At 44.6% G+C, this 27,697-nt stretch overlaps 1 protein-coding gene across 15 annotated transcripts in view; it reads right to left on the bottom strand.

Moving 5' to 3' along the window:
* LRFN2 (leucine rich repeat and fibronectin type III domain containing 2) overlaps window positions 1-27,697 on the bottom strand; it is a 289,298-nt gene that overhangs the window by 138,734 nt on the left and 122,867 nt on the right. Inside the window, exon 1 of one of the 15 annotated variants that reach the window (XM_039532846.1) lies at window positions 25,107-25,363. The exons of the other annotated variants lie outside the window; for them this stretch is intronic. The gene's annotated coding sequence lies outside the window, so the exon portion shown is untranslated. Of the gene's footprint in view, window positions 1-25,106; window positions 25,364-27,697 lie in introns of those variants that run through there. 15 annotated transcript variants of the gene reach the window in all.

Raw genomic sequence — 27,697 nt, 5'->3', positions numbered from 1 at the left:
ATATATCCCTAAATGTGAGTATTTGGGGAGTCTGGGTAACTCAGGTGGCAATAACTCAAAACTTTCATGGTTGCAGGTTCTCTTTTCGCATCCTGGAAAGATAAGAAAAAATAAAATAAAATAAAATAAAAGATCGTTTGTCTTGAAAGAAAACTAGCTGCAAAAATGTGAAAGCGAGAAATCATCTCTTAAACACTTCAATTCTCCTTTCAGTGCTTCACGCTATTCAGAACCCAGAGCATTTTTCATTACATTATTCATGAAAATTGTTACAAATTTCTTTTGTGTCTGCACAATTTCGCTTTTTTGCAAAATTTGACAAAATTGGGGTTATCACACTGAATTCAGGCAAAGCACAGGGAATGTGCACATCTTCATAGCAAATCCATTACCCTGCTGACATTACACCATTTTCTGATTTTTAAAAAAGCAAATGGTTTGTACAATTTGCACAAAAATAAGCAATTTTAGATTTTGCAGCAAAAGGTATAGATACGCGGAGTCCGAGTGTTTCTTAGAAATCTAATCAGTGCCCAGTAATGTTCCTTCCTTACTTATCCATATGATTGACAGCCTTGCAGAGTTTTCACTAAGTTTGAGGGTACAAACCAGTAAATAGCCTCAGACTTTGTTTAGACCAGAATTTATAGGTATGGTATCAGAGTGCTAATTAACACATTTTAAAAGTCTACTGTAGACAAGGCATGTTGCCTTTAACATGTGCTAAATCATCAAGTTCCCAAGCTTTAACTCACTGTGAATTCAGGAACAGGAGAAAATTAAGACAATACAATTGTACATTTTACAATTTACAATACAATTGTCAATCCAGACTCGTTTCACTGAAGTCAATGAAGTCACTCCAGATTTACATGACTGCAACTGAGATCAGAATCTGGCCCATCGTGGTTTAAATATAAGGCATGTCCTTTATTTATCTGATTCTAGGTGAAGTGGAAGGAGACTTTCAGGGAAGAGAATATATGGAGAGAAAAGATGAATGCATGGACTTTGCAAAAACCAGCAAATGACAGGGCATTTTGTAGCATATTCCCACTTGCTTTTAAACTCTCAGGTGACGCTGGATCATGCACAAGTCAGATATTTGTAAACGCTTTTGTGAATGCATTCTAAATAGCATGGTGTTCTAGTATAACAACACCCTCCCCCCCACTGATCTTAATTATTATTTGAGTTAGTTTATTAATGATGAGAATATATTTGTGCATCTCCTTTCATCCCAGTACACTTCTAAGCTTTACAAACCAATGTAACCAAATTCTAGCAAACTCAGCAGTGTGCTGTCTGTGGATCCAAAGGCTTGCACTGCACAGCTCAGAATTAAAAAACATGGGCTGCATCTGGCCCATAGGATGAATCCATCCAGCCCCTAAATGCACACGGCAGAACACAATGACATCTTCCGCACAGCATGACCTTGCACATACAGTAAGCACGAGATCACACCCTGTGGAGGATGGATCCCATTTTGGACCACCTAAGGCACGCAAGTGTAGAATTGAATGCCTTACTAAAAATACCATGGCACACCACTAAGGAGACACCAAGAAACAAATGTACCACTTTGCTGCTGCCTAAGCCAGGGATAGACCCAAGGATCTTCAGCACAAAACCACAAGACTTGAGCTCAAGGAGCAACATCATTAGCTAAGAGTGAAGTCACAGCCTGCAATGCTAACTAGGGCAGGCCTCTAAGAGGGAGACATGTTAACATGCACAAACCTAGAATTACACATAGATGCACATCAATGCTACAAACCTAGCACTCATTTGTGCCCATTTTCTTGCTATAAACAGTCCTATGTACAGCTCCTTGCACTATTTACTCCTTTTGCATGTGACATTATTTCTGGGAACTGTGTGACAGATTAGAAGTGTACAAATATGTGGATTTACAGCCCCTCAGCACTTAGTTATGCCCCACAAAGCCCCTAAAGATCATTCAGTGGTGCTGGAATAGATGCAGCCAGTTTATTGCCTACTCTTCTACCACGCGCTGTGATTTTGCGGATAGGTGATGATGTGAATTTCCTGCTAGAATTTGGCCCAGCGGATATCCAGGAATGAATTCACCCAACTCTAAATGCAGCCAACTCTGGGGTGGAATGAAGCATCTATTTACCAGTGAACAGCAACACTACAAAAGAGGTTAGCCTTGGAAGTGAAGAATATCACATATTACAGATTCCAATTCAAATAATAAAGTATATCTGAACAAAAAGTGGTTCAAATACGTTGGCGTAACTTTATTTTTATATATTCATTTTCATGCATTGCTGCAGTTCATGTGGTTGGATGGGACCAGAAACAAAAGTTGGAAAATAATATGGGAAAAGATGGTCTAATGGACTCTAACAGAGGCAAGGAGGTACTGGAAACCTCGTCAGAAAGCCTGATCTTACAGTATTTCCAGTCCAAAGAGAGGGAGGAAAAGTTGGGATATGCTTCAGGAAAAGCAGCCAAGCTCATCAGAATCACACCAAGGTTTTCCCACTGAGATACTGTCTAAAGAGGGGGTTACAGGAAATGAAATGGACTTGTACTGTGGTTGGAAAGTGACAGCTAAAGACCATCTGTGTCACCACTATCCTTCATGCATGAAGCATTCTTGGTCCTCTGCTGACAATCCATCACATGGTATAGCTGGCTGGTCTCAGAGGAGGATGTGACGTGAAATCACTATTTCCTCGAACTCTTGCATAGAAGGGAGAGATGAGTAGGAAATGGACCATTAAAGACCTATGGGGAAAAAGTTCTCTTCCTCCCCATTCTTCATCCACTAGCAGCACAGCATTTAGGGTATGTTTACCCTGCAATGTACGTTCAGGGTTAATGGGACCTGTGTTAAGGAACCCTGGGCTTGAGCATCTACACTGTATTTTAACTCTGTGTTAAGACTTTTCTAACCCATTCTCAAACCTACGGCTCTGGAGTCCACACTGCAGTGCGCAGACCTGAGGCAAAGTAACAATATGCCAGAGATCCTGGCAACCCCCACTCCCCTAAATGTGGCCACTGTAGACGTAGGACCATGGTACACTCTGGGAAAACTTCACTGCCCACCTTGCAGGTTACCAGGAAGCAGCTCGCTTTGCAAAAACGCTTGAGGGGTTTGCGCTCCATTGCAAATCCAGGAGGCTCTCAGTGCCTGGCAGTGTGAGCACAATATTCCCGTTCAAGAACAAAGGACTGGAGAGGTGGGAGGATAAGAGTTGGCAGCTGGAAGGAGGGAGCGCTCTCCCCTGGGATCTGACTAGGGCTTGTCTACACTTAAAATGCAACACCACTGTAGCGCTTCAGTGTGGACACCAGCTATGGCAACGGTAGGGATTCTTGTATGTAATCCACCTCCCCGAGAAGCAGTAGCTCAGTTGATGGAAGAATTCTTCCATCAACCTAGTGTTGTCTATACAGAGACTAAGGTCAGCTTAACTACACTGCTCAGGAGTGTTAATTTTTCATAGCCCTGAGCAACGTAGTTAGGCCAACCTAATTTTCTAGTGTAGACCAGGCTTAGGGAGGTCAGACTGACAGAGACACAAAGCCTGAACAATGAGGTTCACTACAGCTTGGCCGGGCTCTGGGCTAACCAGAATAGAATTAGGTTAGCCTAGAGAAATGAAGGTTAAACCATACCCTAAGGACTTCTTATGCTGTCTTCCAGGTGACTAATAAACCCTGTTTTAACAATGCTCTTGGAGTGTCCCTGCAAATACTTGGTCAGGTGCATTAATCCCTGAAGAGTGTACAAGTATCTTCCAGGAATCTGGCTAATTTGGACTTGCTGAACATAGCTCATGGGATGAAGCTGGAATCCCAGAGGTTCAGTCTGAAGAGGCAGTGCAGGTGCAGGGACTACCCATTAGGAAGAGCGTGACCCTGTGGGGGTCTGGCACATTGAAGGGATTCCTCTTAGAGACCGTTCCAAAGCTGGGGGCATAGCAGCGATCCTGTGGATCCAGGACTGCATGGTATCCTGGGTCTTGGCAATCTCTACACTATTCAGACAATAGAGGGTAGCAGTGAAAATGTTCAGATTGCTGAAAGTTTCATGAACATAAACCCAAATATTGACTGGCCTGCAGAGTCACTATTCATCCTCCTCCTATTTAAACAGATCCAGTCCAGAGGAAGAAACCATGTGACTTGAGTGACCAGCTGCACAACCTGAGTAACGAATTACAAATACATAGAAGAGAACAGTTCACAAACAGCCTACAGGCTGTAAAGCATTCCTCCAAGCTTTTCAGTGATTATCCAGGAGTAACAAATGCTTTCAAAAGAGCATCAGGATTGGGTCCGAAACAACTTGCAAAGGATGAAATTCATCCCTCTGCAGAGGGGGCAGCACAAGGCTTGAGCCCTACTTTAACATAAGTGGTACACGAGTGTGACAAAGTAAAACTGTGGCTGGCCCTCTATACATGGGTGGATTCCACCCTAACGGTGGGGGAGTGGGGGAAGGCCAACTTCACAACAAATATAACTCAATGAATACTTGCAGTGACTCTAATGCCGCTTGCATAAGATCTTTCAAGACATTGTCCTACTACAAATGGGCATTTATGCTCCCACGTGTGGCTCTGGCACCCTGCTGCAATTGTATGATTTACCCTAATGCTGAGTTCTGTGAGAGTTATTTATAGGAAGAGCTAGTGAAGCTGTGTCCTTTGATTCCACACCATGGGCTCTTTAATTCATGGGCTGCAGCCAAAACCCCAGCAAAGAGTTTACATTGCCTTATCTCAACCTGCTGCCATGCAAAGTGTGCAAATGACGCATGTCACCATCACGGAGACACAGAGCCAGCAAGCTAATCCTTGGCTCCTACGGAACTTGCACAATGCAACTGTGAACTAAGCAAGAGGGCATCTGACTGACAAATGAAACCATGGAAACCATTTACCAAGAGCAAGCAGCCCCCACAGAGTTATGTAGTACATTATAGTCAACAGAACCCAATTTTACAAAGGTCTGAGAGGACATCCAAAAGTTTTCTGAAATGGTAGGTTGGTGAAATTTGAGGAACGGGAAAAATAACCCACCCTTAGGCTGGGATATATAAAGGCATTTCAGATTCCTACAGTGAGAGAGAGGTAGGTAAAACTGAAGTTCTACTGCATCCACACGTATACAGTCCATAAAACATACAGAGGCTGATTCAAAGCCCTTTGAAGTCAATGGAAAAAGTCTTCCACTGAATTCAGTGGGCTTTGGCTCAGGGTCTTAGTTACTATGGAGCTAAATCAAGTGCATTTAATAGCAAGGAAATTACTAACATCAAGGAAATCACCCATGAGGGCAACATTATCATCGCCACCAAGCTCAGTTCATTAGCCTTATCGCCCACACAACACAACACACAAGTGCTCTCAGATTATTTGGCTTCACAAGAGTCTTCCTTTAGTTCCAGCAAAGAACCACTCGACACCTCCAGCTCCTCACAATCACACCCAAGCACAACAGCCAGACCCGCCCCCATATTGCGGCGGTCAGAGTGAAAGGTGTGCATTTGAGAGAGACCTTGCAGTACAGGGCAAATGGAAAGCAATGAAGTGTACATGTGATGGTGCTGGGAGCCTGCAGGGGCTGAAAGGCATTGCAAGGCACTCTTGCAGGGCTCACTCACCCCGCCAGTAGTCCTTTGCACACCCCTAAAGGGGTTTGTCTGTCTGGAATTATAGCCATGTGGATAGGTGGCAAGGGGAGTGGAGGGAAGGTCTCTTATGCTGCAAATGTTAAGGAACGTTAAACATTTAGAACTGAACCTGTAGAAGACTCCCCCTTTCCCTGATCCCCACCCCACCGCCTCACCTCCTTCCATGCTTCTCTTTGTCCTTGGCAGCCACTCCCTCCCTGTACAGCTTTTGGACCTGAGCACCTTTCCCCATCCCTGACCTCCCCCAACTCCTGGTCCTCAGAACCATCCCTCCAGGCCCTTCCACATCTTTTATTTCATTTACATCCTGCCCCTCTCCCTCCATCCTACCCTCTTGTCTACTGCATCCATCCTCCAAGGACCTCATGGGCCACTGTACTAGCTTTCTGGCCTCCTTGTCCCCTCCATGCCATTTTCCTTGACCCTTTTAATCCCTTCCATTCTCCAGTCTCCTGAATACATTCCCAGTTCCCTGTCCTGTACCAGGGAGGGGTCTTGTTCCCCAGCCCTTATGTGTCCTGCCTCAATGGCTCCACAGCTTTGCTCCTGAAACAGATCACTAATCCAAGCCCCTCATCCAAGCAAATTCTGTCTCTCCTTCTTGCTGCCCCTCAACCCCCAGCTTCCCACAGATTTACTAAGCATCAGCAGTGGGAATCCCAATCTAATGGACCTGCTACGGATCTTCACCAAATAGAGAAGGCACCTCCGTAGCAAAGCTATTAGAACTGATGAACAGGGAACTTCACCTGCAAGTGTCTTCCCCTCCATGCTCTTTATTGCTGTTAGGGACTGTGACAATGGCATGTGGAAAAAAAAAGATGGGAAGGAAGATTTAGAGTCAAGAGTTTAAGGGCAGAAGGGACATCACATCATCTGAGCTGACCTCCAGTATATTACAAGCCATCAGCAACATCTAGCACCTTACACACTAAAGCCAACAACTAGAATGAGATCAAAGTATTACAGCCCTCAAAAACTCAACTATTGCATACCTCAGACAGAGAACAGGATGGACTAAGGTGCACCAACCTAAACTTCCCGGATCAAAGAGCTAATGGCTCTGCTAGGGAGAAGATTTCTCAAAATGATGAGTATCCTGTGCTTTGCCTGAGAGGATCCCCATTCTGATCAACATTATCAAGTCTATCAGACTGTAGCACCCCACTGAAAAACCTTATCGGTCCACAGGAGAGCTGGGGAAGGGTGAAGATTGAAACAGACTGAGGGCTGGCTGATTCTCTGAATAGATTGCAATCCGAATATCTGGCCACTCCGAGAAACACAGACAGCAGCTCAGGCACTGAGCTGGTGAGGGGTAGAGATTATGGCTGGACAGCCAGGATGCAGATGACTTCAGTTTCAGGCAAAACTACTGCACTCGCTGGCCTATTTCCCACCTCCACCCCCTCAGGTAATACTTTCCTGATGCTGCCATGGCTCCCTCAAAGCAAGTCATTATTTGTTTTTTATTATCTCTGCCATGTTTTAAGTATAAATAAGTTACAAATGACTAATTCCTAAACATTGCAACTGGAGTGCTTGAAATCAACACAATAGAAAGTCTAAACTGCTCCTCTCTGCCCTCTGTTCACCTTTTAATATCACATTATGGATTGTTACTCCCCTCCCTCCTCCTCCCCCTCCCCTCCTACTGCAATGTCATGTCATGAAAATAATTAAAATGCTCCTGGCTGTTTTTAATCCTCCATACTAGACACTTTTAGGGGGGAAACAGACTTTCAGACACTGTTGATGAAGCCAACTATGAACCCAAAGGGCTGCTTTCTTGCTGACATACAGGAACAGAGCAGCCCAAACAAAAATACAATACACAGTTGGAAAAATTGTGCTCCAGGCTGAAATTTGGCACAGAAAGGTCTGAGCCCAGGAGAAAGTCTCTGTTGTGTGCTTTCAGAAAGTGAATGGGGTTCAGCGATTTCTATTCTGGTCCACAGAAGTGTGAAATGAACAAATCCACATTTACCAGGTTTGGACTGTTTTCTCATTTGCCACCCGTAAGAATCATAAATTGATTTGGTTAAAAAAAAATCAGTTGGGTGAAAGATTCACCACAAGGTAGATTCAATTCCGGGCAGAGGGCCTAAATAACCCTTGTGTGGGCTCTACACTGCCCTCCATTCTGTGCCATGGATGGGAGCACAGAAGCAGAAATTCCAGCCAAATGTCACCTTGGGGATTAAGTGGATTTAAATGGTGCCTAAGCCTTGTGTTGGCTTGACAGCTGTACACCTGGCCAACACACCAGGATTGAACTGGGGACTTGAGAGCTAAAAGCCAAGGTTCTGTAGCTGGGGACTGTAACAGACCTATATCTTCAGTGGATCGGCACAGAGACGCACCTGTATCACAGAGTCCCCAGTGGCTTACACTGGCCCTCTGCCCAGAGGTGTATTTCACCTCATAATGGCTAAGGGGAAAAGGTAAAGAAGAGGAATGGAGGCTAGGAGAATTGTCTACACGTATCTGAGATTTTAAAATCACAAGAAGGGAGAGCATTAGTTTAGAATGGCCAAAAGGAGGGCATGGGGTGAATTTGAACAAAGGAAAATATAGGATGAATATCAGGGAAGATAGCCTAACACTGAAGTTTATGAGACTGTAGAATAGTCTCTCATGGGAAGCGATGCTGGTAGCCCCCTTTGCTGGAGTCACTTAAAACTGCTCTGGATAAAAGGCTGGAGAATGTAATTCATACATTCACAGAATCAAAAGCCAGAAGGTATCGTTAGTCTGTCCTCCTGTACAACACGGATCATAGACCCTCACTCAGTAATTTCTGCATCAAGCCCATCACTTCTGTTTGATCTAGAGCATGTCTTTTAGAAACACATCAGGGGGCTGAGGGGAGGCAAGGGGGGTAAGACAGCCAAGGCCTTTTCAAATGCTAATTTCTTTGATTAGCCAAGCAAAAAGTTGAAATCATTTTCAGGCCTTTGGGGGAACAGAAGGGATATTACTGCTAAGTTATTTAATCTTGGCTACTCTGCATGTGTAACAGCAACCTAGGAGAATGTTTACCATTGATACTAGAATTTCTTTTAATCATTTTCTAAATAGGCATTTATATGCTATGCCTTAATGGCTCCAGGAAAAGTCATTAGCAACTACTGGGGACATAATCCATGGTACCAAAAAGTCCCTAACCACATACTTCCCCTACATGATGCACAATTTTAAGAGTCCACAAATAACCTTTTGAATTATAAAGGCACTAGGCTGAGAGAATATAGACCACAATCCTACAATCAGAGCTACCTGGATGACCTTGTGTGCCCACATGGTGCTACACAGAAATCAAGGGTCTGCCTACAAGGATTTGATTGCAGAATTGGGGTCTTATCAGCTTCTTTCTCTATAAACATGCTGTTATCCTCCAAAGAGGAGGCCACTCTCTAATTCAGATCAGTATCCAAATGTTCAGGTACATCAAACCTTTGGGCGGTCACCTATCTCCAACAAACACTGAGAAAAATATTGTAACATTAGGGGTAACTGAAAGACTGAGGTGACACCACATTTAAAAATCCAACACACTAGTGCAGCCACAGCCCTCACGCAGAAGTGTCTTCCTCAATAGGCAACCCACCACCAGCAGCACCCCCCAAAGAACAAGCTGGCACTTACAGCATCTTGGGTGTTTCCATTCCCATCACCCCTCCCTCAACTGCTCTCTCAGACACCACCCAACTGCAATCCAGCTAGTGGAGGTGGGGAAGCCCATTACAATATCAATTAACTCCATTATAGTGGTGCTGATTTAAAACATTTAGATACCTTTGGAAATGAATATATATTTAGACTGAATTGATATAAGGGCTCAATCCCCCAGAAAAATCCACACAACTGGGATTGAAGGAGGAATTGATAATTATTAGATCGCAATTGTATCTCAGAAATTATGGGAGTAGAGACTTAATTATGGTCATTCTTGTCCCCAGGGTTAAACTGATTCCCACATCTGAGGCCAAGAAAGATTCTCTTCCACCTCAGATGACACTGGGAGGCAGAAATGGCCCTCCCTTGGAGCAGGGATCAGCCATGGATATTTCCCCACTGATCAGTTTCCTGCCATGGAGAGTGTAAGAGGTGCATTAGTGCTGCCTGTTCCTTCAGTGCTTCGGATTCTGGGGCTTTACAAAACCATGCTGAGAAATGACGGAGATGACACAACAGCTGGTGCCTTCTGACCTATGCTGGCTTTCTTCATGAATCCAGCTGTAAGTACACAAGTTCATCACTTCCCAGATGCTTTGGGATTTAACAGAAAACATTTAATCTGAAATCGCTTATTTAAAATAAATAAAAAAGTTTCCATAGTGCTTCTGCTTCTCTGAGTGCTTCCAACTGGTTTTCTTTTCTCCTCAATATTCCATCTATTTTTTTCAGCTCTTTGGAGCGGTTACCCTGAAAATAGTATCAGGTGAGCTTAAAATGGTTCTTAGACTTGGTGTGCACAAAACTCTCAACATTTGCATTAGCTGGACTGATGATTTCATATGAGGAGCCTTCACTATGGGTTTTTTGGCACCTTCATTTCCAGTCCTGGCCAAAACCCAGAAAAGGAGAGATGTCAAAAAGATTAAAAACAATAGTGGAACTTTTGCAAACCTTAAAAAGATTCAAGTTATGGCTGAAGTTCAGGGTCTAATTTAATATAAACAGGTTCGGCCTGGCCTTCCTTGAAGCTTTGGCCAGAAACTAAACATGATGGGCCATGTTCTGATTTATACTACAGCCCTATTACACTGCAGTGGAAGTGTAAAGGGGGTTGAAAGTAGGTGCCAGTGTAATTTGCTCTCACTTTAAGGCTCTTTTCCATTGCCAGAGTGGTATAAAGGGTAAATGAGAATTAGGATAAATGAGAATCTGGCTCCATGTATCTAAGGTTCCTCCTGCTTATGTTATCTGTTCTGCCAGAAAATCTGATCACCTAGCAAGATGCAATTTTGATAGACAATGTTAGCATCTTTATGCCGTGATGCGTCACTACATGATGACCTCAACTCTGAGTTTGGGCACACCACACATACTATCTTAATATTGCAACATGAGGACACAATATTATCACATTGTGATGCTTCATTCGGATGCTCAAGAGAAGTCTAACTCTCTAGAATAGTCCTGCGAGCTGGGTGTGATGTGTCTACAGGACAGATCTGTAAAAATAAAAAGTGATTGTCCTACAAAATTTGAGGGCTGCTGGAAACCATAAATAAAGCTTTCACAAGCCATCAGTTGTGATGTTACTTCCCATGACTTGTTACATCAATTGCAGAATATGGTGAGAACCTGCTTATATGTGATTATTATTGGTAGGTGTTCATGGCAAAAAAAAAAAAAGGTAGAATAGACTTATAAGGGAAGATTAAGAGAGCTCAACTATCACTAAGACAGGATCATTGTCTGTGTTTGAAGATTAAAAACAAGGAGGGAGAGTAATTATTTAGGGTGATCCAAAGGAAGAAAGATAACTGATTGGGGGGGTTATAATGGGGGAAAAGGAGATGGAACCGCACAAAGGAAAATTTAGATTGAAATCAGTGGAAAAGCTTCTTAAAGTTGAGCTATGAAATACCCTCCCAATGGAAATGGATGGAGTCTTATCACTTCAGGTATGTAAAACAGAACTAAGTGCAGCGCTGGAGAATGTAATGTAGGGAACAGTCTTCACCGGCTGAAGGAGAAGGCGGGGAGAGACTAGACTGAGGCTACGTCTACACTATGCAGACACAGCTGTGCCCCTACAGCTGTGCCGCAAAAAGGTGCTCAGTGTAGCCGCTCTTTGTCAGCAGAAGAGAGCTCTCCCACCGACAAAATAAATCCACCCTCGAGAGGCACCCTTTCACACCCCTGAATGACAAAAGTTTTACTGACAAAAGTGCAATGTCTTTTTTATGGTTTTCTATAGTACCCAATACTGTGATATCTCAGCATGTTCATGGCTCTTTCATCTTTGCTTTGCATGATTCTATTCTTTCATGTTTAGTGATTAATTGATCAGTGGATCTGTTCTGTGTGGCAAAAAATGGCAAAATTCCAGCCCCTTGGATGGTATTGGGAATTGCCCTCAGGCACTGGGAAGGTTGTGATGTTTCTGAGTTAAACTGTGCCACTTATGCAGGAGGGAGTTTTTCTCCTGTGAAATGCCTTTCTGCTTTCTCAAAACACAGTTCAAGGCTGGAATGAGAAGTGCTTTGACTGTGCGGGGCAGGAGGGTGTGGAGGGGGGGGTTGTATGCCTGTAAAAATCCAAGAGCTCTCTATATGGTAAAAGCATTCCAATATCTCAGACCAGGAAAAGACACCATTTCATTACTCTGGGCCTTTACGATTGCTGCTCATTCAGATTCAAGCACAGAGAAAGTAGCACTCAAAGTATTTTGTTTAACAATCAGTGGCACTAAATTAACAGCCTCCACGCACACAAGGAGAAAGATGTCTCTATTCTCTAGTAGTCAGCGATGGGTGAACTGGTTTTGAAGGAATCGGAACTGTAGGGCTAAGAGGAAAATGGCAAAGAATGAGAAAGGAAAGCAAACAAAAAGCTTGCTCCCTGGCCTCTTGCTGTTTCCATCCTCTATAGGATGTTTATTAGACGCCCGGGCCACAAGGTGCTGAATGCCCTTAGCACTCACCGAGGAGTCCATAGGCATTGAGGGCACTCAGCACCTAGCAGAACTGAAGCCTTTCCCAATCAACTTCCTGGGACTGTTTTACTAAGGATCAGAGTGTGCCACAGGCCTGTGTTGGGAGGTGATAAATAGAATTGCACGACTTCCAAGAAAGCTCTGAAAATGGTTGCTCCTCAGGAAGCACAAGCCTCTCCCACTACCAGAGTTACCGCAAACATGGCACCTTCCTTTTGGATGCTGCAGTTTGTTGCCCTTGACATAGCTGACCAGGTCCTTGAATGCAGTACGAGAGTTAGACCACAGCGCTGTTGCATCCTGTGACTCTCGGTGGCGCAGGGAGAGGGCAGTTGATGTACTCTCCCAAACTCAGCAGCTGTGATAGCATCTTGCTCTTGTTGAATGCTGTGGAGGAAGAGGGACAAGGCTCTTTGCCTCCCCCCTTCTCCCTGCACAAGAGCCAGACGCAGTAAGAGGCCTTACGTGTCTAAAGAGCCGAGCAATGTAAAAATGATCAATAAAAATCACTCCTTTGGCAAAAGCCAAAGGAAAGCTGGAAAATGGGTTGAGGAGCAAAACAGTGACAGTGGGACACGTCATTTACTTATTTACGTTTAAGGTTGGCACCCAGCTCTGATGAAAGGAGGGACAATTGTACTCAGGCCCTGAGCTCAGAGGGGTCCCCAAAATATCTGTGTAGATAAAGTGAAATGGGAGGGGGGGCAGAAAACATGAAGTACCAGGCCCCCACAGGCTCGTTGGCACTGTTGAACATCCTGATAACAAGCAGACATGTAAGCCCCAAAACACCCCACAAAATGATGCCCCCTGGTATTTCTGATGCAGCTTGACTAGGAAGTGTTCACACTCGCCTTATGATTTCTCAACCAAGGAAATTGGAAGAGCTCCTGATAACCCTCTGACCTTCCAGGCGCTTATCTGAACTGGACACCCAAAGCACTCGGCGGTTCGCTAATGGCTATTCTATTCCGTTACTCTTCTGTCGAATTGTTAGCCACCAAAAACAGCCTGTATCCCAGATGTGGCAGTGCCTAGACAGATGGTGCAGTGCGATTTTCCTTTGGGGGCATTTGATAAAGATATCTCCTTTACTCGGTTTGGGAGGAGACACAGACTAGTGGCTAGAGGAGTGGGAATCTGGACTCTTGGGTTCTATTCCCAGCTCTGGTGCTGAGTCACTGGGTGACCTTCAGCAAAATCAGAGAGGCCAAAATGTTCAAAAGTAGACACTGATTTGGGGCATTTAAGACATTAAAGAGGCCCGATATTCATAGGTGCAGAGTGTCCACAACACCTATTGAAAACATTAGGATCTGGAGGTGCTCAGCACCTCTGAAAAAGAAGGCCCTAAATATTTCAGTTTGGGCACCTAAAAACAAAGTACCCAAAAATCTAGGTCTATTTTTGACAATTTTGCCCTTAAACCCTCCGCTTCCCCATCTGCAAAACTACACTGTTAACACTTCCTTGCCTCACAGTGGTGTTGTGGGGCCTGATTGACAGATGTTTCAGAGCGCTCAGATATCTCCAGGTTAAAGGCACTATAGGAAGTGAAAAGCATCACCAGCACTGTGCCCTAGTCAAAAGACTCAAAGTCTACCCACCAGCCCTGCTGTCTTCAGACACTACGTAACTTACGTTTCAGGGGGCCTGGTTGTTTCAGTTCAGCTAGAGGCAGCTAAAAGCCTCTGCGTAGAGTGAGAAAGCTGGTTTTATGCTGACACTGGATTAGTCGGAGATGAACCGCTGAGAGCAGCGCAGCAGAGGATAAAGCTCTTACGTATGCAGCTCTAGATTAGGCCCTGTAGGATAGTACAGCTCAGGGAGATGGGCAGCCTGTGCAAAACAGGTGCATTGAGGGTCTGTGCCACACAGAGAATGCTCTTCTCCTTCGCATCCAGGTCAACCACCACAGTTGGCAGAAGGGGACGCTGCAGGTTCACTCATGGCCATAGAATTGATTTGATCGTTGAATTTATTGAACAGATATACAGTAGAAAAAAGTCTAGGGGTCCATGTGTCAGATCCATAGCATAACTGCCTATATGCAGAGGTGCCACTCACTTAACCCTGAAACATAAGTGCCAGAAGAGACCAAGTCACAGTTGCTGATTCAGTAAGATGGCCTGGTGGGGGCTGTATCATCTTTTCTGATGAACCACCTTCTACCCACCCCCATGATCTTAGGGACAGCCACAGCTGGGGGGAGGAGGGGCGGCTGGCTATCTTATTTTCTTGGGAATAATGCAACCATTTCAAGCTCATGTTGATAAACTCTTAAAATTCCTTCTAATATACAGAACTTCCCACTCTACAGGCTAAACTCAGATTTAGAGAGAGTTTTTTAGACCAGATTATAATCATGTAGTCTGACCTAGTGGATAAAACTGAGTTCCTATCAAAAAGATACTCTCTTCTAACTAGCAAAACTCTAAGACTATGGAGATGTGCAGATCTCCATTCTGTCCCAAGGGTCTTTCACATCCAACATAGCATTGAAAGAGGGTCCTATATAACAGCACGTGTGTGCACATAAACATACATACACTTACTGTAATATATAGTGCTGAAATACTGTAGGATATTGGGACCTGAAAGGACCCTGGAGACAAAATGGAGACAGAGAGAGAACAAAATAGAAACAAATAGGTAACGCTTCCATTTTTAGATGTCACAGTGAGATAGGTGGAGATGAAAGCCTATTATTTTGATAAGAGCTTGGCTCAGCAAGTGTCTAGTATTCTGCTTCCTGATGGCATTCCTGTTATCTCATAGGCAACATTTTCAGGATTGCAGTCAAAAGCAGTTTCCTGTGTTTACTTTCCTATTTGTTTCAAACCTATGATTTTCCCCTTTTCTCCCCCCTGTTTTCTTCAGAGATACAAAAAAAATCCACAAACGCTTGCCCGCTTCAATCCCATGGAGCTGAGCTTCAGCCTGGTAGATTTGGGGAGTTCTGCAAGCGTGAAGGCAACAGGCCCTCAACCTGCCCAGCTGCCGTCTGACCCTGTGTATTAACCAGCTGAACAAACAGTGAGGCTTGGATAATCAGGAGATAGCAAATCAGTATTTTGATGGGTTCTGACTAGGGATGGGTGAAATGGAGGTTCAGTTGAGCTAAGCACTCCAACAGTCAATATTTTTTCCAAAACTCATGGGAATGCAAAAATGCAGCTGGAAATCTCACAAGGGGCTTCCTCATATGATGTCTGATCTTTGCTTCTTCTCAGCAGGCTGCTAACACTGAAAAAAATGTGTCGTTCTGATAGCAGCACCCCCATGATCTGGCTCTGGCTGGAACCCAGAAGTGCAGAGACATTACAAAAATGAAAAAAAAAAATCTCAGCATGTGACCTGGGTTTGATTTTAAACACCCTGAAAGTTTGGGGAAGTTTAGAGCTGGGCTTTGGCTTTCTCCTCATCTCCAGTTTTTATTTCATTAGAATCGCTGTTCTTCCCTAGCTGTGACCTAGTGCAGATAACACTCGTAGCGGCGAGTCTTACTCACAAGATGTTTCTGCACCTCAAAGCTCTTTGAATTTTACCTTTTAATTTTCTAAATGATAATGTACCCATATTGCAAGGCAACAGAAACAGAGTGAACAACAGTACATCGATTCCCAAATGCCAACATTACCATCATGTAAATGAACCCGGGAGAACTCTATTGCTGCACACATCCTGAACTTCTAGCTGTGTCCATGCACAAAACAGCAGAGTCTATTTCCATTATCACTTCAATCAGATGTGTACAACAGGATTATTCCTTTTTCCAGTGGACCATGCAAAAAATCTATATCAAAGGAACACTGGAAAAGTTGATGGGCCCAAAATTCAAACCGACTTGTCCCTACTACCTGTTTGTTAGTTTCATGTAAATCTTTTCATATTTTTCTTTCAAAATGAAAGCTTCAGGACACCACCTTTATTTTCCTGAATACATAATTACCAGGAGCTCAGCTTTTATATACAAACCTCAACTATTGTGCTGATGAGCATGCTAAAGGACCTAAATAGTCAGACAGTTCTGACAGGCTAGTGTACTCAATCAGCACTCATAATTAGTAGCAGTAGTGATACTTAGCTTTTAAATGGGCATTTTTGTCCATCAGTTTTGAAGCAATTTACAAAAGAAGCAAAGCGTCATTACTACGGTGGTCAAAAATTTTCCACTGCAACTATTCAAAAAAATGGATTTTTGACTAAATACTTTGAGAGATCAGCATCTGTTTTCCACTAAAATTTCAACTTTGTGTCAAAAAACAAACACCCAATAGCCAAAACCAAAAAAAGTTGATCAGAAATACTGCCATAGAGCTTAATGTAATAAAGATGGCTACATATTCTCATTCTCTTCTATCATCTGGGTTCCCTAGCCGGACTACATCTCCTGTGAGGCACTGCAGTAGCTCAGCAAGATAGGAGATCATGGTGCATTATGGGAGATATAGTATGGCAAGGGAGCCTGGCCCACCAAGCAAACTGGCAGCATGAGTCACCTATACAACTCCCATGAGACACACTGGAGACATTTCTGACTTGTTTGTTTGTTTTTCAGGTGAAATTTTTCAAAAAAAAATTTTTTTGCTGAAAATGCAAAGTTTTCCATAAAGAAGGTTCATGTTTTGTGATACCCTTGTTCACTCCTGGGGAACTGAAGCACAAGGGGGGTGAAATGACCTGCTCATGGTTGTATGCTGTTTCGGTGTCGAGGCAGGAAGAGCGTTCAGGTCTCTAGAGTCCCACTGCAATGTTGTATAACACGTAATCAACAGTAAGAAGTTAGAGTGTGCAGCCCAGCAATCCCACAACAGTCCAATGTACACACCTCCAGCACTCATGAGCTCTGGGAACTAAAGCCTGGTTTATAATTAAGTTTTTACCACTTAACTCCGTCAGCATTAAGGAATGTGATTATTTGCGGACATAGCTATGTGGGTAAAAGTCCTAGTATAGATGCAGTTACACCAGTAGAGATACAGCTATGCAGTAACTGCTGGCAAATGATCACTGTTGGAGGGCTACCACTGTGTGAAGGCGCAGAACCGCTGGCGGTGTTAGCCCTTGGAGGAGAGAAACAGAACTGCTGCACAGGTGGAATCTAATAATTCCATTGCCCTACTAGATAACCAGGGGGCTTTGGCCTTCATTTCCCCTGTCAGTAAAATAGCTTTTCAACATCCCAGGCTGCATATGAAGTATTGCTACTGTTGCTTTAGCCTATAGTCTTTGCATTACTATGATCTCTCTTGCAAGACTGTAAAGCAGAAGCAATTCTAATGAAGCCATTTGAGTTACACTAGAAAAACCCAGTGTAAGAGGCAACAAAACTGGGCCCCAGCTGGCATATAACTTGGTGATTTGCTAAATGCTTTGGGGGATCCCTTCAGTGTAAAGAATATCATGTAAAACTAAATTCTATTCCATTCTGTAATTTAGTCTAATGAATATTCTACTTTCCAAAGCCAGGGGCATTCTTCTTGTGACACAAGGTCCATTACATCAGGCAGAATGTGGTAAATAATTTGCAAGACTTAAAACAGACCCAACATTTAGCAGCCGTTTAGCTTCAGAAACTCAGATGCTCTACAATGGTGGTTCTCAGCCAAGGCTACATGTTCCCCTTGGGGTACGCAGAGGTCTTCCAGGGGGTCAGGGGTGGCTCCAGGCACCAGCACACCAAGCACGTGCCTGAAGCGGCAAGCCGCAGGGGGAGGGGGGGAGGCCTGCTGGTCGCCGTGAGGGCGGCAGTCAGGCTGTCTTCGGCGGCATGCCTGCGGGAGGTCCGCCGGTCCCGCAGTTTTGGCGGCAATTCGGCGGCGGGTACATCGAAGGCGCGGGACCGGCGGACCTCCCACAGGCATGCTGCCAAAGGCAGCCTGACTACCGTGCTTGGGGCGGCCAAATACCTAGAGCCACCCCTGCAGGGGGTACATCAACTCATCTAGATATTTGCCTAGTTTTAAAACAGGCTACCGAAAAAGTACTAGCAAAGTCAGTACAAACTAAAATATCATATGGACAATGACTTGTTTACACTGCTCTATATACACTGAAATGTAAGTACTTTATATTCAAATTTATTTTTATAATTATATGGTAAAATGAGAAAGTAAGCAATAGTTCAGTACTAGTGTGCTGTGACACTTTTGTATTTTTATGTCTAATTTTGAAAACAAGTGATTTTTAAGTGTAGTTTTTAAGTGAGGTGAAACTTGGGGGTACGTAAGACAAATCAGACTCCTGGAAGGGATACAATAGTCTGGAAAGATTGAGAACCACCGCTCCACAGAGCATAATGCTGGATCTGTGCTGTTAGATGACCACTGAGGGCTAAGCACTAATATAACCAACTCCAAGACTCCATTTTATTAGTATTTATTGTCTTAGGGTAAAATTTCAAATCCAGATTTTCAGTTCTGAGTCCTATACTATGCCCAATAGATGTGACACATTTGCAGCAATGGTAGAAATATATAATTGGACTGCTAAGGAGTTGCAGAAACCAGCCATTAATTTACCTGGCTTACCTGCCTGCCGACTTTGGCAGGACAAGCATGAATACGGTGGGCAGCAAGGGGTAGGATGAGGAATTTGTTTTAAATCAAGTTATGTAGAACCTGCCAGCAGAACACTGCAGTAAAACCAGAGAATTTATATTTCTAATGGCTCCCGCGGCCCATCTTTCTTTGCTGGTGGGATGTATTTACTAGCCTCTGTTATGTAGTTCAGGTTCAAAAACATTCCACAAAGGCATGTTTTAGCTGATAAATCTCTTCTAGGAAAGCAAAACATCTTTCACTGAGTAATTTAAAATACATTAGCAGAGTTATTTGTTGCTTACTCAAGACACTGAGCGAGGGCTGGGGTGGGTTTTTTGTCCCCCCCGTGTTTTCTGCAGAAACATGTTCAGCTAGGGAATATCGTATTTATTCCCAGTACCTTTCACTGGGAAATATAGGAGTTTCTCCTACAAACAGAAGCGCCCACATAATACCAGAAAAGACTATCACATGGGATTTATGATTCACCTGAAATAAGTACCAGGGTGGGATTCTCATGGGAATCTGTTTTCTCCAAAGATTTGTGGCTCAGATATTAGACTACAGAAATTTAAACCTTGGATCAAGTGTTCAGTTTATTTAATCTTAACTGAACGGAGTCCCCCCAGGCTTCTGAGGTTTGCCTAGTACTAAATGTGCAACAAAATGAACAATCCCTTCCATACAGTATTCATTCACCAAGGACCTTGTTATGGCTGGAATTCAGCCCCTTAAATCACCCAGACTAGTTATTTCTTCTTATTTATTTCTACTGTGATAGCTGCTAAGGACCCCGGTCAGGGATCAAGGCCCCACTGCACTAGGTAGAGCTGTGTGAGTAACTGATTGTTTAATTTGCTGGCAATTTTGAAAAAAGAAAAAAAACAAAATGAATTTTAAATTTTTTTTTTGGCAAATCAAAAAGTATTGCCAACCCTAATCTAACCTAAAGACAGAACCTGGCAAAAACAGTGGGCCAAGTGATGCGCAATAGAAGTTATGCTAAAACAAACATCCTTGAAAGGCAGATGTAAAGCAGTAACACCATACTATAAAGGCAAAAGTATCAAGAAAGTAGAACAGTTCGCCTACCTGGGCAGCACCATATTGGCTAACAGAGGCCTCCAAGGAGGAAGTGACATCAAAGGTGGGACAAGCATACAGTGTGTTTACTAAAACAATGTCTGGAGATCAAAGCTATGCAGCAGAAGAACAAAACAGAGAATGTTCATCTCAAATGCAAATCAGCGCTAGCATACAGCAGCCAGAGTGGGAGAGCTACCAAAAAATGTTTGACAGAAAAGGACACTCCTTCAAAAATAAGTGCCTTTAAAAGATTCTGGGCATTGGTTGGAAAGACTCCCTCACCAATGAAGAGATGCATGAAACTACCAATCAGCAGCTCATTTCCACCAGAATCCGAAAGGATGTATTTGGGCAGGTACTTCACAGGCCAACACACAGGCTTGCATAGGAAGCTATTAAGAGGAAACCAACTGGTGTGAGGAAATAAGGGTGCCCAAAAGAAACTTTCAGAAGAACTCTTAGCAGAGAGGACAGAATAGTCAATCTCAACACCATAGAGAAGGTGGAAGTGCAGTTAATGACAGAGGGATGGAAAAGACTAGTTTCTGCCCTCTCCACCAACATTGGCATGAGAAGGATGTAATGAAACACCCTCACCAATGAAAAATCATGAGAATGGCTTAAAATGCGTGAGATTTTAAAAGATTGTAAACTTGGGGTTCTTCTCATTTGCCTTTTGTTTTTTGAGACCTTTAGAGATCAAGTCTTCAAACTTCCCACTATAACTATAAGGGCTAGAAACTTTTTATTCATGATGAAAACTGTAATTCTCACATCAGCCCATGACTCCAGGAACTGGAGCTTGAAATAAAATAATGAAGGTCATGAGAGTTGGCAGCCCTGGGATTTGATTTGTAGAGAATTCAACCACCTTCATAACTATAGGTCAAAACCCATCCTGACCATTAAAGTACTGCAAACAACATTACAAAGTAAATAGTATGGACCAAGTTTTGCTCTGAGTTGCACCAAACTTGGCCCACAGACATTTAGATCTGTGCATGTGCTGGACTGAGCAACAAAGGCACGAGAGAGAGAATGTGTGTGGCGGGGGGGAGGTGCTAAATAAGTGCTGAGAAAGAAACTGGAACAAAGCACTGATGCAGATAGTAACCCAAAGCTGCTGATCCATTGTACCAATCCTCCCCTTCCCCCAAGGTAACATGCCATGAAAAAATGGCTTCTGTGGGAGGAAGGGGGAGAAATGAGTGTGGTTGAGAAAGAAGTAGGCATTGAGCAGTGTGTTAATAAAAGTCCTAATAAACCCTACTCCCCCTTCAGCAAAGCCACCAGTATTCATAAGAACCCATTCTCAGGAATGGAACAAAGTACTACATTGTGCATGACCTCTTTTACACCCACCGGACAGATTTTCTCTCACCACAGTTCAGAACATTAAGGGAAACCCATGATTGAGGGCATACGACCAATTATAAGGTGGCTTTAAGGCTCTCTCTATTGGAGAACACATAAGCGTACACCTTTGTAAATCCGGTGGTCAAACTGGATGATGGAAAAATGTATCAAACAGAGAAGGAATCTGTCCATGCTTATTCATCTTCAGCACTGGCTATTTTTAGAACAAGAAGCCCAAAGCTGCCAAAGTGAAACCCAAAAAGGAAAAAAAAAACCTTCAGTGTGAATTGAATAACTTCCCAGTTTTGATTCATAGAGCTCTAATATAGAGCAAATTTTAATTTTAATGTGAGGCCCATTTCTCATGTACACTCAGACCTCTAGACTGTCAAAATGGTGTAAAGGACGGCTTTAGTGTAAATGAGAATCAGTCCCATGTGTCTCAGTTTCTAAAGAGCCTGCAATCACCCCAGTACATGGGCACATAACCAATCAAGTATGGCTACAAGGGAACAGTAAATATGGAAAAAGTAGCATCTTCTAGAATTCCTGAGCCAAGGAAACATTTGATAACCCGGCACAGGATTATTATTGTATCTCTTTCCTCTCTTTGAGTATGAGAGTATTACTGAAGATCTAAAATACACAAGATGCCTGATTCTTCAATCATGCTAGGACCTGTCTTTGTGGTATAGCAATGCACACTAGGGGGCTGGGATTTCCAAAACACATCAATGTGCTGCACACTAACTGGCCCATGTAGACTCCGCTGGTGTGAATAAAAATAAGTTTAATTTTCACCAGCAGGGTCTATGGGCCAGTCAGTGTACAACACATTGGGGCACCTTAGAAATCCCACCCTTCTATGCACATTGCTGCATCACATAGACAGGCCCTAACACTCACGTCACTCCATTGACTCTGGTGAAGTTACTCCTGATTCACACCAGCAGGACAGTGGAATAAGCCAGGATCTGACACCTCTGCACTGTGCGCGGGATGGGGGAAGGGGAGTTTGCAATCTGACACGGTTCTCAACGCATCACTCAGGTTCATTTCTATTTTCCCTGCAGCCACAACCTGTTTCCTAACTGACCCACTTTGGAGTTGGAAGCCCTGATTTTCCTCTCCCTTGCACCTTGATAGCATTTACACCTAGGCAAAGTCAGTGTAAAGTTACTGTTACCAGATCAGAATTATAGTATTTACACCCTGATTTGCAGAGATGTAAATGATGACATGAGGAGCAAGGTACTAGAGACTCAGAGCCTTAATATGTGTGTGGGGGGGGGCAGAAGTCTATTGAGTTTTAACTGGTAAATTACATATATTTCTGGAGGAAGCATTTATTTTGGGACTGATATGCTAAGACATTTCATTAGCCAACACTCACTTTTCCCTTCACCAATCCAACACACACACACAATGAACTTTTACTAACCTCTGATGATGAAAAATTAAAGTAATCCTATTTGCCTGAATTTTAATAAGATCAGCCGTACCCAACAGATAATTGTCTATTTATTAACAGCCAGTGCAATATAAATCTATTTTTTCATTTAAGCTTAGAAAATTTAATTTTTGTTTGCTTAATAATCAAATGCACTGTTCTTGACTCCTAGTCATGGTCTTACTAAATTAGCAGTTACAGTGCTCCTCTCCCATTAGTGCAATATATTATTTGTTCTGGCCCAAATCCTTATTCAAGTGAAGCTTAGTGAAATCAACGGGAGGGGTACATGAGTGAGGCCTGAGGGTGACAATTATACCCCACAGGAATAACCCATGGAGGAAGGGAGCAGAAACTCCATGAGCTTCAACTCCGAGGGCTCTTAGAATTCTCCTGCAGGGGGGAGAATGGCTGCCCGCCCTCCCTCCAGTGGAAGAACCTAGGGGTTCCAACCCCCAGAGTCAGGGGCGGCTCTAGAAAATATGCTGCCCCAGGCAGCGCGGTGTGCTGCGCGGCGGGTCCCCTCTTCTGGAGCTCAGCTCCACGAGCCAGCGGGAACAGCGAACCTCCGAGCTGCCGCAGTCATGCCTGCGGAGGTCCAGCCGAGCCGCGGACGAGCGCCTCCGCAGTCATGCCTGCGGCAGGTCCGCTGCCCGTGGACCTCCCGCAGGCATGATAGGCAACAGCTTGGTTTGCTGGTGCCTAGAGCCGCCCCTGCCCAGAGTCATCAGCATGGAGGTCACTTGCTCTGCCTAATCTGATGTACCTTGACAGCACTCTTCCTGTGGGAGTCATGCTGTCAAGAGCCTCCCTCTGCTGCCCCCACGTGGTTTACACAACACCAAGGGTAGAGCTGCACAACTTACTGCAGACTGTCTTTAAGGGGTAAAGAATTTCATGCAGCTTGGATGCTCCCCACTTCTGCCCTGTCCCAACCCTATAAAAGCTACCAGCCCAGTCCCAGTCCTGTCTCTGACTTTAGTAGTCAAGCCACCATCTTGAGCAGCCCATCACGTTATAGTTCTGATCCCTGATTCACTTTTCAGTTCTTTGCTCTGAAGGGGATACAAAATACTTCCAGGATCCAGAAGTAGGAAGTGTCAGCGTCACTTGATGATGCTGAGTAATACTTTACTCCAGGAGTAGCCCCATTGATTCCATGGCTCAGCATGAGCCCAGGTATCAGAATCTACTCCTAAGTCAACGTTAGCGTGGGAATGTATACAACAACAATCTAAAAGCATACACAAGTTAAACCTCAGCAAGGCTCTCTCAGAGAAATCTATACATTCATTCACTCTTGCTTCGGCTGCAGCAGCAACATGTTGCTGCTGAGGTCATTGTGCAGAAAATCTCATGGGAAAACTTTGCTCTCAGGAATCTCAATCCAAGAGCCCAGACGTTGAGAACAGAAGCTGAACATTGGATGTTTCTTCACAATAAATCCGAAAACCTTTTGAAAGCCACTTGCAAACTGCACTGGTTACAGCAGTATCATGTTTTGGAGACTTGGCTTCCTAGCCACAACTCCCACTCCCAGGAACAAAGCCAGATGCACAAATGCCCAGCAACTTCAGGCCACCTTTTACAAACACAATCATCATTTTGGGAAGGACAAACGGCACACCTATCTTCTTGGGCGGCTTGCCTCCCCAAACAACAACAAAAACCAGGGATGCGTGTGTGTTTCCCTTCTTTGTAATTCTGATGGCAATGATATTGCAGTGCCTGCCCCCAGGAAATAGGGGAAAAGAATAAAATAGCCTGGAGGGGTTGACAGCTGCTTATGAAGCTTCTGTATTGTTGGAAATATAAAATATAATGGTATTTTCGTTATAAAAAGGAAATTCAGAGCAATATCAAGTCATTTGCAAAGTATTAGGTCTTACCACCTTCTAGCTTAGAGGGACAGCTAACTCCTTTCATAGCAATGAATGTACTACACAGTATCCACACTGATTTTTTCCCACACTCCTCGGTGGCAGCAGTATGTGGCTTTTGACGTAATGCATGGTTTTAATAAATAAAGTTTATTGGGGAGGAATAAAGAAAAAGCAATTTCAGGCCTCTCTCTGGTCTCAGACCTTTTTGCCCATTGCTTATTTCAAAGGGCATGCCCCTTATTAGACCCAGAGTCTACATGGGAAGCAGCAAGTCTGTCGAGGAAGAGTCTTGTGTGGTAGAAAGAGGGTATAATCTCCCCTCTGGAAGGTTGCCCATGTAAGTTCAGCACTGCCCCTAAAACGAGCACTGCCAGTTGGGGAGGGGGCATAGTCAGGCAGGCTAGGGTGAGGTGCTGAAACCACTTGGCAGAATTACCAGAGGATGGTGACAATGGTATCCATGCCTGGCCAGATTAATCTGTTTTGGGCCCATGGAGTTGTAATTTCCACCTCCCGACACCTGTATCAGGTCCATTGCATATATCTGTGATGAGGAAGCAGTGATGGATGAGGAATTATCTTTATCAGCCCACACATGGTCCATCCACTACTAAGCCAGCATAGAGCCAGAGATGGGGGCTGGCTCTTCATCCCAAATGTTGCCAACTCCTCAGCTGGGTCAATCTCTTCACTCTGCAAAACCAGAGTGGAAATCTCATGAGAAGACTCTCTAATGAGCTTTCCAGTATTTCCTGCTTCTTTCTGAGCCATAAATACCCCCAGAGCAGCCTATCTTATGGTAGTTCAGCTCTTCTGTTTCCAGTTCCACGCTGACTCACTGTGTGAGCTTTGGCAAGTCACATAGGCTACAGATTTCAGGAACAGCTTCTCATTTTGGGTGCCACAATACTGAAATTTGACCACCAGCCTTTCTTTGCCTCAGGTCCTGATTCTTTTCTCACTTGCACCAAATTACATATTAGTGTGGGTACTAATTTAAACTAAATAATTTAACAAAATTTAAACAAAATTATTTAAACTTGATTTAGACAGAACCAGGCCTTGAGTTTTCTCATCTGCATAACAGGGCTAATAATATTGACCTATCCCACAGAAGCAATTATGAAGCCTAATCCACCAAATGCTTACGATATGTATTTAAATCCTTGCAAGAAAGGTGTTGTAGATGTGCACATTTTTATCCTTCCAATATTATACAATGGAATGGGCATAGATACTTGCACTCTGAGACACAAGGAATTGGGGCCTTTCTGCCCTAGAAAGAACACTGCATTGTGTTATATTCTATTTCAGGTGATTATTCCGTCACATAAACCAACCACAGTCCTAAAAACAGAGTTAGAGCATAGATCAGAAACATTAGAGATGGAACGGACTTGATATAATAAGTCCATTTTTCTGCCCAGCAGAGTGTGTCCCTTGACAGGGAATGTACCGAATTCTGCATTTGACTTTAGCCAAACAAACTAGGTTAACAGTTTACAATAAAAGGTATGATTTTCACAGATGCTGGTCACCCAAAGCTCCCACTGTGTTAGCTGAGAATTGGAGGGGACCAGCACTTCTGAACAGGGCCGGCTTTAGGAAGTGCGGGGCCCAATTCGAACATTTTCGGCGGGGCCCCGGCAGGGATGACTAAAAAAAAAAAAACGTGTAAAAAAAAAAGCCTTTCATTTCTTAGCAACCAGTTCCCTATAAAAAGTTCTGCCACAGTATGTATTTTTTGTACCAATAGGGTTACCATACGTCCGTATTTTCCTCCCGGATGGCGATTTAAGAACCAAAAAGCCTGACATGTCCGGGAAAATACAGATGTATGTTAACCCTACCTAAAGTTCTTTTTTAAAAAGATGGGCCTGAACTAGAAATGAGCTCCACCACTCCCTGAGGGTGTGCTAGGGTGCACATATGTGGGCCCCAGCTGCTCCCTGCCCACCTCATTGAAGCAGGTGTGCAGGGTTACTGCCCTGGGAACTGCAGGGCACCAGTGGACATGGGGCTGGCTGGAGGTTGGGGTGGGAGGGGGCTGGAGGTAGGGTCTGGCTGCAGGCTGGGCAAGGGGTGTGGGGCAGGCTGGAGACAGGGGGTGTGGGGTGGGCTGGCTGGCTTCAGGCAGGGGGGTGCGGCAGGGGTTGGCTGGAGACAGGGCAGGGGGTGCAGAGCTGGTGCGGGCAGGGCAGGCGGTGCGGCAGGGGCTGGCTGGAGACAGGGCAGGGAGTGCAGGGCTGGCTGGAGACAGGGGCTGGTGCAGGGCTGGAGGCAAGGCAGGGGGTGCGGGGCTGGCTGGAGACGGGGGCTGGTGCGGGCCAGGCAGGGGGTGCAGGGCTGGCTGGAGAAGGGCTGGCTGCGGGCAGCGGGTGCAGGGCTGGCTGCAGACAGGAACTGGTGCAGGCAGAGCAGGGGGTGCGGAGCTGGTGCGGGTAGGGGGTGCAGCAGGGGTTGGCTGCGGGCAGCTGGTGCAGGTACAGGGAGTACAGCCCATCCTGTATGGTGAGTGCCCCCTCCTCCTCCCTCCCCCACCAGGGTAGCAGCAGCAGCCTGGGGCTCAGGGGCTATTTAAAGGGCCCGGGGCTCCCCTGCTTCCACTGCCCCAGCCCTGTAAATAGCCGCAGGAGCCCTGGGGAAGTGGCGGGTCTCTGGGGGCTATTTAAATGACCAGGCAGCAGAGGCAGCTGGAGTCCACCCCCCGGACACCCCAGGGCTCTGGGGGCTATTTAAAGAGCCTGGGGCTCCCCTGCTTCTACCGCTCCAGCCCTTTAAATAGCTGAGGGAGCCCTGGGGAAGTGGTGTGGCTTCGGCAGCTATTTAAAGGACCGGGGCAGCAGAGGCAGCTGGAGCCCCAGCCCTTTAAATAGCCCCCGTAGCCCCCTGCTACCCCAGGGCTCTGGGGGCTATTTCAAGAGCCTGGGGCTCCACTTCTTCTACCGCCCCAGCCCTTTAAATAGCCACGGGAACCCTGGGGAAGCGATGGGGCTCCGGTGGCTATTTAAAGGGCCAGAGCCCCAA

This window comes from Mauremys reevesii, linkage group 3 (genome assembly GCF_016161935.1).
Source record: "Mauremys reevesii isolate NIE-2019 linkage group 3, ASM1616193v1, whole genome shotgun sequence".
NCBI lineage: Eukaryota > Metazoa > Chordata > Testudines > Geoemydidae > Mauremys > Mauremys reevesii.
The sequence above is the reverse complement of the archived record's forward strand: the minus strand, read 5'-3'. Positions and strand labels throughout refer to the sequence as shown.